The 12244-nt window shown below is 32.5% G+C and overlaps 1 pseudogene across 1 annotated transcript; it reads left to right on the top strand.

Annotated features, from left to right (window-relative positions):
* Positions 1 to 973: 973 nt before the first annotated feature.
* Positions 974 to 3661, top strand: LOC149536577 (G-type lectin S-receptor-like serine/threonine-protein kinase At2g19130 pseudogene; annotated as a pseudogene). Its single transcript, XR_016356824.1, has one exon. The product of XR_016356824.1 is annotated as a G-type lectin S-receptor-like serine/threonine-protein kinase At2g19130 pseudogene (transcript).
* The last annotated feature ends 8583 nt before the right edge of the window (positions 3662 to 12244 follow it).

The raw sequence follows: 12244 nt of genomic DNA on the forward strand, positions 1-12244 counted from the left end.
TTTTATGAAATTATGAAATTAAAAATATTATAAAAGTAAGAAATATTTGTAGAAGATTGTAGTATGTGAAATTGTTAAAAGATTATATCTATCAATTGATTGATATGGTTTTAATAAAGGCTTGAAAAAAAAAACAATTGATAACTATATATTCAAAACACAAAATTCACATATATGATCATGTAAATAAATATTAAATTGAAAAGTCAAAAGAGAGTTAAAATTCATTTAATCTACATGGGTGGCTCTTCAATATAATGACAAAAGAGATTGTAGATCCAATATAACAACAACTGTGTGTTGAAATGAAAGGTCTAAATTCATTTAAACAAATAACAAGAGATGAAATGGTTGGGTTGTACGTTTCTCACAATGCATTTATTTTGACTTTCCTTAGTTCGAGTTTGAAATTGATTTATGTTTATAGTAGAAGAAAATAAAATTATGTATGCACTCTTCTTAATATTAGAATTTAATAAATTATTCTCTAATAATTACATAATAAATTAAAGTTATAGAATAAATTATAGAATTTTATTTTGAAGACATATATTTAGTGTAATATATAAAAATCAAAACTATTGATTCTATTTAAAAATGTCCATTCCAATTCTTTTATTCTATATTAAAATTTGATGTAATATATTGAAATTATTAAATCAAAATCAACAACTGTTATGCATATAAAAATATCACAATTTTTTAAGAAAATTAAAGTTATTAACTTTGTCCTTTAACATTCATTTGTACTCTCGCTACAATCTTGAAAACTTTGTTTTCTCTTTTTAAAGTTAGAAGAGAATTTGTTGATGAAAATATGCGTAATGAAGACTTTACTTGGGCGGTATCTTAATTGAACGTTTTCTAGAGGCAGTCTAATTTCTGAATTCGTTTACGGCACTACTTTAGCCCTACCACTCGATCGTTCGGTAGCCTGCTCATTATCTATTTAAACACCACAATACAATTGTTAAGAGGCATTCAAAAGTCCTGGTAATTGAAATGGGGAAGAAGCACTTATTCCTAGCTATTACTGTAATTATTGTAGCGCATTACTGCAACTCAGAAGCCGTGAATGGTGAAGATACCCTTCGACTAGGGGCTTCGCTCAGTGGAAATCAAACCCTAATTTCCAAGAATGGCACGTTTGCATTGGGATTTTTCTGTCCCACAGGAACGAATAATTGGTATATTGGCATCTGGTATGCTCCCATCTCTCAGAAGGCCATAGTTTGGGTGGCTAACAGAGACAATCCTGTGAAAAACAAGCCTGGAGTTCTGAAATTTTCAAGGGATGGTCATCTCAAATTACTTGATGGAAATGGCGAGTCAGTTTTGTCGATTGATAATGGCCAGAAAGGATCACGAGCAGTGCTAATGGACTATGGCAATTTCATAATGGTCGGCGGCCACAACGAGTCTGCGATTGTTTGGGAGAGTTTCGCAGATCCGACAGATACGTTGTTGCCTGGCGTGAAGATTTGGAAAGGCATGACCGTAACTTCCTGGAAGAGTTCTTCGGATCCATCAAGTGGGCACTTCTCTCTCCGAATGGACACGTCTCCAGGAAAGGCACAGTTGATGTTGGTGTTCAACAACACCATTCCATATTGGTCCAGTGGAGAATGCATCGGACAATTCGGACACAATTATTTCACTAAGGTTCCCGAATTAGAAGGTCAGAAAAAAGTTTTAGCGTCCTGTGTGAGGCTCTCCCCTTCAAGAATATACATTAAATTTGACATAAATCCGATAGATCATACCGTCACTGGACGGTTCCTGTTAAATGAGAGAGGCGAAGTTGAACTATACTTCTGGATGGACGATGGTACATGGAGTCTGAGGTGGTCCACATACCGAGGTCAATGCAATGACTATGAAATCTGCGGGGCCAATGGACTCTGCAATGCGAATGATGTGTGTAGTTGCGTCCAGGGCTTCGGGCCCAAGAACAGCTCTCACGGTTGGTGGTCAAATGGGTGCGTTCGCAGGAAAGCCCTACAATGCTCTGTCACACAAGGCACAACGGACGACTTCTTAGAAGCCAAGAACAAATATTTGCCTGAAAGGAAAGCTGTCTTAATCAACAACGAGCTGACACGGCCAGGCTGCCAGGAAGTTTGTCTCAGCAACTGCTCCTGCACAGCCTTTGATTTGGGTATTTCTGATCCACACATTTGTAGACTCTGGTTTGAGGATTTATTGGGGATGAGCTTTTCGTCAAAGGGCCAAACCGTCTTCATTAGGTTAGCGGCTTCTGAATTTCAACATTCGACATCAGAGCGAGGGAGCAAAGGTCCTGCGCTTATAATTGTTCTCTCTGCCGCTGCAGCTTTTTGTGCTTTTTTTGCTTCTCTGTTAGCAGCGCACCGTTTGCGAAAACGTAGAAGACTATTGGAGGAAAACGTAGAAGAGGAGGTGCCAGTGTCGCTGAAGAGGTTTAGTTACAAAGAACTGCGAATTGCAACGGGGAATTTCAAGCATGAGCTGGGTAGTGGAGCTTTCGGCTCCGTCTTCAAAGGAACTCTACCAGACAGCACGCCTATTGCTGTCAAAAGATTACAAGGTTCTTCGCATCAAGAAAAACAATTCCGTGCAGAAATAATCACGACTGGAAGAATACAGCACGTTAATTTGGTCAGGCTGTGGGGATTCTGCGTAGAACGTTCACGAAGGTTACTGGTGTATGCTTACATGCCCAACGGCTCCTTAAACTCCTTTCTCTTCTCACAGCCAGAAGACGGACAGAAGGTGTTGGATTGGAAGACACGGTTTGAGATATCACTGGGCACTGCACGAGGATTACTTTATCTGCATGAGGAATGCAGGGATCGCATCATTCACTGCGACATTAAGCCTGAGAACATTCTCCTTGACAGTGAGTTCAGCCCAAAGGTGGGAGATTTTGGTCTAGCAAAGCTGGTAGGCAGAGATTTCAGCCGCGTATTGACGACCACAAGAGGAACTCGAGGGTACTTGGCTCCAGAGTGGATCTCCGGCCTTCCGATCACTCCCAAGGTGGATGTGTATAGTTTTGGCATGACGTTGCTGGAAATTATATCTGGCCGAAGAAACTTAGATTTAAAGGTTGAGGACAGTAGGTTATACTTTCCTACCTGGGCTTCATCTCAAATTCTGAGGGGAAACATAAGAGACATTGTGGATGGAAGGATAGCAAGCGAGGCAAATATTGAAGAAGTTAGAAGAGCTGCTGTAGTGGCTGAGCTGTGCATTCAAGAAGATGAGAATATGAGGCCGAGCATGGGAGAAGTGGTGAAGATATTGGAAGGCACAATTGAAGCCCCTGTGCCCCAAATTCCGAGGTTTCTACAGGTCCTTGTTGGTCGGGCAGCTAACAACATCAACGCCGATAGCTACAGTGAATAGCCTTCCATTTCAAGTGGTTTCATACGGGCAAACTGAAAATAGTAGCCTTTTATAAGCGAAAGTTTAATGATAGAATTCGCGACATATAAATATTAACTATACGGAGAAAGAAGTCTACTATAAAGGGTATTAGATAGCATTATGAAATAGAAACAGAGGGCTAACAAATGACTCTGCAAGTTACATATAAATATTAGGTCTTATAATGATAAAAAATCTTGTACATTTCGAAGTGCATGTAATCAAATCTGAAAAGAATGTGTTTTTTTTTCTTTTCTTAATTTTTCAAAAAGACAACTAAGAAATCTAATTTAAAACATGGGAGCAAGAAGGGTAGAGTAGAAAATCATCATAACTTTAAAAGAAAGAAGTTAAAATTCTGCAAAACAGAAATCAATGAAATGCATTGCACAAAACATTCAAGAGTGAAACCAACCCATGAAGAACATGTTAAAATAGTATGATCAACCATCTTATCTTTATTTGTGTGTTGTAAATTAGCATTGAACACACAATAGATTTTGTGTGTTGTAAATTAGCACTGAATACACAATAGATTTTGTCTGCTGTCGACTGGCATAGAACAAAGAACAATGAATAGAGTTTAGGGTCTTTTAGAAGGTTAGTTGGATGGCTTTCTTACAACAATTGGAATATATAAGCATTCCTTTATGCTCTTTCATTTATCATTTAAAAAAGGTTCAATTAGTGGCTCTAACTACTTCATTATTAGTAAAAAGAAAAAAATCAACCATTCACTCCATCCACGGGAATACATAACACATATAAGATTGAAGAGATAAAAATACCACAATGTATACAAGGAAAGTTGGATCTATAAATAAGTTCCCATTACAAAACACTATTGTAATTTTCAATCTATTAATCTAGAGACCAGATCTATATGATCTTAAACATCAAAGAAAAATTGATTCCAATGTTAGAAAAACCCTAAAACAAAGATAAATATTAAAGAATACAAGGATGTGTACTCAAGAAATTATCATGAATTTTCCATCCTATGCACCAGCTACCTTCAATATTGTATAAATTAGGAGAGAAATGTGTGGATAGAGGGGTTGCAATGCCCTGGCTTTGCTATGGTTTTTTCACACCTCGTTACCCCTCTTATTAGTCAATTTCTTGTGTGGAATAAATAGCTAGATAGAGTACCCTGCACACCATTAGCCCCTAGTGAAAGCATTCTCTATACACGATCACTCTTATCCCTATAATTAACTATATGCATATGGGTATTTTAACAATATGTTAGAGCTGTCATGAAGTTCTTTGAGAGGTCTATATAAATTAATTTAATCTTCACTCATGATTTTCATCCAGAGTATACAACTAATAGGTTGTTGTTAACAAAATATGTTTGAGAGATTCTTTTTGCCATGCCTTTCTACAATGGCTTTTTGACCATGAAATTTCTTGAATTCTGGTTTCTACTCAGTTATGTAGAGAAGAAATATCATGAAATTATGTTTAGTTGTCTTCAGGTCGACCAATTTGCCTCTATTTTAGCGTGTTTTCAATTTATGAATTTTTTTTCGATGTTCTGACTAATAGTTCTGATTACAAACAACTAGCATAGCCTGTGTGATGAAACATTCGTAATAGAAGAGGTTTAGGTAGATGCTCCATGTTAAATGGAAGTCGGCATCAATATCACCCTCAACTCCATTTACAACACAAATAGCTTGTGGTTGACTACAGAATAAGCAATGACTCATTTATAATTACCATATATTCATTTAGTTCTTTTGTTCGTAACAATAGAGAAGAACAAAAAGTAAAAAAGAGGAAGAAAAGAAAGATTTAAAAAATGTAAAATAAATAAAAAATGGTTAGCATTGAGGAGCAATGTTTTTTTTAAAGACAAGGGAAGGGAATTGTTGTCAATGATCTTATAGTGTGTAAATAGTGACAAAAATATCTACATATTATTACTCATTATTATTATTTATTGAAGTTAATTAACATTATTTTTGAGTTAAACTCATTGACCCATGTTTCATGAGTAGTGATTCAACATGAATCCATCTCTCATGAGAATAAGTGGAACCCTTAGCACTCATTAGATCTAGGTGGTGCTCACAAGTGTGAAGTGTTGGGACTTCCTAGTGGGTCACCCATCCCAATACTACTCCAACCTAAGCACGCTTAACTACAAAACCTCCTCCATAATTAAAACCAAAGCTTGCAACACAATTCAAAAAATCTTCACCAAGTATTGTGCCTGATGAACCATTCATTAGAAAGCCCCTTAAGCTCAACAATTGAGAAGTAGGAGATAATTTCTAGAGCAAGTCAAGTTGTGATATTGCTATCAGGATTTAACTGTGTGATTTTTGAGTCAAACTCATTGAACTGTGTTTCATGAGTAGTGATTCAAAATGAATCAATCTCTCATGAGAATAAATGGAATCCTTAGTACTCATTGGATCTAGGTGATGCTCACAAGGGTGAAGCACCGAGACTTCCTAGGAGGTCACCCATCCTAGTACTACTCCAACCTAAGCGTGCTTAACTGTGGAGTTTCCTCCATGGTTAAACCCAAAGCTTGCAACCCCATTTGTAAAATATTCACCAAGTATTGTGCCTTATGAACTATTCATTAGAAAGCCCCTTAAGCTCATCAATTAATAAGTAGGAAATAATTTCCACAAGTCAAATTGAGATATTGCTATAAGGATTTAAGTATGGGATTTTTGAGTCAAACTCATTGACCCATGTTTCATGAGTAGTGATCCAACATAAATCCATCTCTCATGAGAATAAATGGAACCCTTAGCACTCATTGGATCTAGGTGATCGTCACAAGGGTGAAGCACCAAGACTTCTTGGGAGTTCACCCATCCCAATACTACCCTAGCGCGAGTGTGCTTAAGTATGGAATTTGAAACATGGGTCAATGAGTTTGACTTAAAAATCACATAGTTAAATCTTGATAGAAATATCACAATTTGACTTGCTATGGAAATTATCTCCTACTTATCAATTGGTGAGCTTACGGGGTATTCTAATGAATGGTTCATAAGGCACAATACTTGGTGAAGGTTTTGCAAATGGGGTTGCAAGCTTTGGATTTAACCGTGGAGGAAACTTTGTAGTTAAGCATGCTCATGTTGGTGTAGTACTGGGATGGGTGACCTCTCACAAAGTCTTGGCGGTTCACCCTTGTAACCATCACCTAGATCTAATGAGTGCTAAGGGTTCCATTTATTCTCATGAGAGATGAATTCATGTTGAATCACTACTCATGAAATAGAGGTCAATGAGTTTGACTCAAAAATCACACAGTTAAATCCTAATAGCAATATCAAAATTTGACTTGATGTGGAAATTATCTCCTATTTATTAGTTAATTAACATTAATCTTTATCATATAATAATTTTAAGTTTAAAATGTGTACAATATATTAGGAATAATTTTTTTCCAATAAAAATGTTTCAATTTATTCCCAAAGTGTGAAGTTTGCAAGTGAAGGAAACTTAATTGAGAATTTAAATTTTTTAATAATGACAAATCAAAATTATTGTAGAATAAATGGGCTTATGAAGAGTATGGGAGAACATACTATTGATAAGTAAGGAGATCATAAGTTGACATGGCTTTTGAGGAAGTGTAAAGAGGGTATATCTTGTAAATTTCTATGGGCTAATCCATGGAATAATTTTACGATCAATATTTATTTAAAACATATATACTTTATACAATTATTATGATTTTATGAAGGTTAAATGAGGTGATTTCTCATGTTTCCAAGATCTACAACAAGGGGTTGTTATCTTTATTTTTATGGTGCCCACACTAAATCAAAATTATATATAGTAATTGAATTAAATTAAAAATTATTTAAATTTTCTTGATAAAAAATTAAAAACTAAACTAGAACTATTATTAGGGTTAGAATAATGGTTTTAGCTATGATTCAATTTGGAATTTCTATTACAATTAGGGTTATAGTTATATTTATGGTTAAGATTTTGGTTAGAATTATGATGAGAAATAGTTATATTTATGGTTAAGATTTTGGTTAGAATTATGTTTGCAATTAGGGATAAGTTTAGAAGTTGAATTATGGTTGGTATTATAATTATGATTATAATTAAAGGTTAATATTATAGCAAAGGTTAAATTTAGAGCTAAAAAATAGAGTCAATATTAGAAATACAATTAGAAGATGGCATGTTAAGAATAAAATTAGATCTATAGTTAGCGTAATGATTAGAAATATAACGAAATCTATGTTAGAACAATTATAAGGCTTATAATGAAGGTAAAATTTATGGTTATAATAAATTAAGGTTATTAAAAAAATTATAAGTATAATTGAGCCTAGAATTGCAATAGAGATATATTTTCTATTATATGGACCTTATGAAGATAATTTTTTTGGTTATCATAAATTAAGGTTATAAAAAAGTTTATAACTAAAATTAAGCTTAGCATTACAATTGAAATGTATTTTTAATTACATGGTTATACCCTTTTTGTAATTAATAAATAATAATGCCTTAATTTTATTAATTTTACCTTTAAATTTATATCTTTTTTTCCATATTCAAAGTGTAAGCACTAGGGGGAAAAGTACATGGAAAAAAACTATCAAAGTTGGCCAAGACAATACTATTTTGATTTTTTAATTGTATTAGACTACCCTTTATTAATAGGGACTTTCAGAAAGTATTCCTTCCTTTTAATTCATAATAAATACATTTATCTCTTATGTGTTTTTGAGGTGTTTGGGAAGGCATGCCCTCCCTTACATTTCAAACTTGTATTACATTCTATGTTCTAAAAGGATTTTAATTTTCCATAATTAATACAACTTTTTGCTAACATTACATCTTATAGATCATTTTCCTTAAGTGTAAACATTCATTTCACTTTGGTAATTTCTTAGGAGGTATAACCTATACAAAAAAATTCAAACATTCTACTAGAGATGAATATGAGTGATCAAATATGATATCATTTTCATTACTGAGATGGTTAGCTAACATGAGATAATATTTCTACTTATTTAATACAATAAGCATTATACTTCTAAAACCATGAGACAAACCATAATACAAACATATTGGAAATTTTTCATATGTTCTAGGGATTTGATTGGTAGTTTTAAAAGATTAGATTTAATAAATATCTTAAAAATCCATATTACATGTTAGAATAACTTTCATATGAGATGATCCTTATGAATCAACATTAATAAGCTCCTTCTACCATCATTTCTAAAAAAAGAACAACTATATCTTGTAATAGAGCTCATACCAAGCCACATTGTACCAACCTATTCATCATAAATTATCATAAAAATATCTTAGCTCCTATGGTCACTAGACAATATTATGAAAGGATATTATTTCCAAGTTTGATCATGCAAGGAATGCTAAAAAAATCATTCCAAAATTAATTGAATGCAAACAACATAATCACATAAACCATAATATCCCTACCTTAAATGTTATATCTTTCTAAGATCAAACTAGAAACATCTAAATATTGAGAAAAGCCATTCTATAAGGTTGAATCTTCATAGTTAACAGTCATACCTTTCTAATAGGCATATCTTAAAAAAATAATACCTTAAATGATAATAAATCATTCCATAATGCAGGTGAATCAAAAGGCAACATATCTAACTAGAATTTAGCAAATGAAAGCTAAACTATTGCAAGAAAACCTAAAAATGGTAGGATGGATAAAAGAGATGTTAGTTAAATTCTCCCTAAACTAAATGAATGCCACATCTCTTAGTAATCTCAAATAAATGAAATGTCTATCTTTGCTATAAAAACTACAAAGTTTCTACATGCTTCTATCAATATATTGCATCCACATTAAACAACTACTACAAAAAAAAGACCTCTAAACTCTGTGTGTGTGTGTGTGTGTACATATATATAAATGTATGTATGCATGTATGCAAGTATATATGTATGTATGTATGTATGTACACATGTGTATATATATGTATGTATGTATGTATGTATGTGCATCTATATACATACATACATGTGTGTGTGTGTGTGTGTGTGTGTGTACACATACATGTATATATGTATATATTTATGCATGTATATATGTTATATCTTTTATGAATCCACATATTCCAGACAAGAACAACATGGAAGAATCAAAAAGTATTTTGTGTAATTTAGTTCAATAGTTACTAAGAAACCTATAATTAATCCAAAAGAAAGATATAGTAAAATATTCCAACTACCCATCAAATGATAAGAGAGGTCAACAAAATTATATAAAATCTACATGAATCTACCAATATATTTCATCCACATTAAACAAAAACTACAAAAAGCCAAAACTTCTAAACTATATTTACACACACACACACACACACATATGTGTATATATATACATACATATATATATATATATATATATATATATATATATATACATACATACATACATATATACATACATATATATACATATACATACATACATACATACATACATATATATACATATACATGCATACATACATACATACATACATACATACATACATATATGTATGTATGTATATGTGTATATGTGTGTGTGTACATATGTATATATATCTATATATGTATATTTATATATACATATATATGTATATATATGTAGATATATATATATATATTTATGTATATGTATGTATGTATGCATGTGTGTGTGCGTGTGTGTGTATTTGTATATATGTACATATATGTATATGCATATCTATGCATATCTATGTGTGTGTATTCAACTTAATTTGAGTAGGAATACAAATATCTTCTTTGAGCATAGAGTGTTGAAGGACGACTATAGTAGTAGTAGTTTCTCACAAGATCACAATATTGATCTATCACTTGGCCTACTTTCTTTATTGCCTTCATCGGACAAAGGGAAGTAGGGACTTGCATTGGGTAAACCACTATACAACTAGCTCTAACTATAATATCTTTTCTCTTGGCTCTACATCACTCCTTGGTACAAATGGCTATGTTGTAGCTTTTATATGTTGATCCTTCAACATAGACCCTCCCGCAATAATTTGAAGGAATAATACAATACCAATTCCTCTCAAGGGGGAATATTATGTATATATATAAACACACACACACACACACACACACACACACACACACACACACACACACACACACACACACACACACACACACACACACACATGGGTATGTGCAAGATCACAGTCAACCAAACTATGCTCTTAAGTGGCAATTAAAAATTAGAAAATTAGGGTTATGTCAACTTGACGTGCAATTTTCTAATTGTTATTAACTTTATATCAAAAAGTTGAGAGAATAAAATCTCTAGCAAATTGAATCTAGTTTCTAAACTACTAAGACTTATCTCAAAAAAAAAAAAATTGATTAGTGAAAATTTTGAATTTTAATGCAATATTACGAAAATTTCTTAACAAAAATAAGAAGTAGATGTATGTCTGACCACCTTAATAAAAATCAAATGATAATATTTTTTCATAATATTCTATATATAAGTAGTAGAATCATGCCTGGATGTGACACATTTTTTTTGGTATTTTAATTCTAAATAAATTATTAATAATTAATTTTTGACTTTAGTATTTTTGGAATTAAAAAACTCTCATGTCTGACCACCTTAACTAATTCAAAACTTTGCAAAATTCAATTGTTTTTTTTCTTATAGTAGAAGAAACATAGAATGTGATGCATCTTTTGGATTAAAATTTTTTTGTACTATTTGAAAGTTATAGTTGCTTTTCAAGTAGTGTGTCAATCAATACCTTATATGTGACTCCATTAGAAAATAACTAATAATTACTTACTAAGCTCATAATTTAACAAACCTTAGATTTATGGAAAGATAAGAACATTCTTAAGAAACTCTATTTATTTCATCAAATTTTGGTGAAAAAAAAGTCGTCAGCTACATGTTTGAAGTTAAAATCACATAAAAATAAGTCAAAATCACATTTATAGAATGTTTTTAAAGTTGATCATATAGGTTTTGTATCAAAAGATATAGTAGACCTTATAAAGATATTTAGTTTTTTCATTTAATATCAGAGTGGGTGGGAGAAAAGTTGGAATAGATTTTGAAATGGTTTGAGATATTTTAGAACTATATATTTTTCAGATTGCCACTTTTTAGCACACCATGATCTTGCACATACCCATATACGCATATACATGTGCAAATGAGTATACATATGCATATACATTTACATATGCATATGCATATACATATACATATGCATAACAGTAGTCTAGAGTAATGTAGATTGTTCATAAATCTTCATTGGTATCCCCTACTACACAAGCTAGTTCTAATCAACTAGCAATAAATTTTTCCTTTAGCTATCCTATTTCTTTAGGATTGCATACAGATTAAAAACTTCATTTTAGGCCTCCTTAATGACTTACTGGTTCTTGCAAGAGTTAGAGGCACTTCCTAGGGTGTCCTAGACTTCTTTCCATCCATTTACCACAATCCATTCATTAGGTCTCTATACAATCCCTTCAAAACCATGAAAATCTCCTATTAGGCATAGTAGCTCTCAATTACCCCTTCTAATGGACAAATTTGGATTTGTGAAAAAACTTTCCTCAAGAAGACTCCAAATAAACTTTAGATTTTGATACCCCTATCCAAGGCCCTCAATAATCTTGAGGTTTTAGGTTCTGAACACCTACGACATGCCCTAACCCTATTTCTAAGGGTTTACTCAGGTTAATCAACAATTACAACTAGTCAAAAGAAAATCTTCTCTTTCTCATTTCTTATTAATCTTTAGAGCTTCTCCCTATAGACAAAGTTGCTTTAGTCTTTCCTCTCTCCTTCCATTAC

Source organism: Cupressus sempervirens, chromosome 10, assembly GCF_028749045.1.
Source record: "Cupressus sempervirens isolate cs-2001-9-10 chromosome 10, ASM2874904v1, whole genome shotgun sequence".
NCBI lineage: Eukaryota > Viridiplantae > Streptophyta > Pinopsida > Cupressales > Cupressaceae > Cupressus > Cupressus sempervirens.